Raw genomic sequence first — 1,534 nt, forward strand, 5'->3', positions numbered from 1 at the left:
CTGCATATAAAGCTTCTCATGCTCTAAAATCTTTACCTGTAATGGCTTCTCTGTCTGCTGGCTTTATGTTTGTTCTCTCCCTGCATGGTTCAGGAGGTGCTGAATAGCACAGGGAAAATATTGTTTGCGTTTTGTGTCCCAGTTCTGATTTTTAGCTCGCTAAGAATTAATTATTATTGTTGCTATATGTTCAACAACTATTAGTATGCTTTGGAGCATGTGACCGCAGTAACCTTTTGTCATTCTTCACAGCATTTGTATCCGTATCAACTCATTTGTAAACAATACATTAAAACCTACCAGATATTTTCATCCCATTTATTAGGAAAGCTTTCATTTACATGCAGTTTTTACAGAGAAACAGGCATAAAATCAGACACAGCCCACCCACCCCAACCCCAGCCGTGGGCAGGGCTGCCCCCGCCAGCTCAGGCTGCCCAGGGCCCCATCCAACCTGGCCTTGAGCGCCTGCAGGGATGGGGCACTACAGCTTCTATGGGCAGCTGTGCCAGCGCCTCACTGCCCTCTGAGTAAGGAATTTCCCCCAGTATCTGACCCAAATATCCCATCTTTTAGTTCAAAGACATTTCCCCTCATCCTATCTCTATCAGACCACGCAAAAAGTCAGTCCCCCTCCTGTTCATAAGCTCCCTTCTAGCACTGGAAGGCTACACTGAGGACTACCTGCAAGCTAATCTTACACTGATCAAATCTAGTTCCCTCTGCTTGTCTTCATAGGAGAGGTGCTCCAGCCCTTTAAGCACCTTTGTGGCCCTCCTCTGGGTCTTCTTCAAAAGCTCTGGTATATAATTATCTTGAGCAAAAATGTATTGTTCTGTACCAAATTGTTTATCATGTTTCACAGGTAAATACTCTGTGAAAATACCTAATTCCAAATGTTTTTGTTGGTTTTTTTTCCAAACCTCCCACTGCTTCTCAAAAGAAGAAAAACTGACAGATGGCAAACGACACTAAACAGTACAAAATATCCATAATGTTATTTTTAGTTTTCACTCCTTTTTTTCCAGGATTCCTGTTCAATGCATGAAATGCTGCATTTCCAGCTTCATATGGCAGTTTGAATGTGCAAAAGACTTAGTTTCTAACACAGCATTTCTCTTGTGCTCTAAGTTCTACCTAATCAATCCTAGTAAGGAAGGATTATATTCCATTTAAAGTAGTTTTAGGGTTGGACACTGTGATGTTCAATCATAGTTTTTAGTTTGTGCATAAGTTCATTTTTATGTGTGACAGCAGGTCAGCATGCTGAACTCAGTATTGTGTTGCAAGCTTACAGCAATAATGAACCTGGTCCTTAGAACCTACAAGTAATCTGTCAATATTTAACATTTTTTAAATGCCTTTCATGCTCAGAGACCTTCTTGAGCAAATATGTGCAGGCAGCCACTAAATTGTGTCTGTCTTTGTGACAGAAGGAAACAGCCAGATGGAAAAGGTGCATTCTGGATAACAGAGTAGAAATGGATTTTTATTTATTTCTTTATTTTGACAAGAATTCTGGACCTCCTCTTAT

The sequence above is a fragment of the Coturnix japonica genome, chromosome 1 (assembly GCF_001577835.2).
Source record: "Coturnix japonica isolate 7356 chromosome 1, Coturnix japonica 2.1, whole genome shotgun sequence".
Lineage (NCBI taxonomy): Eukaryota > Metazoa > Chordata > Aves > Galliformes > Phasianidae > Coturnix > Coturnix japonica.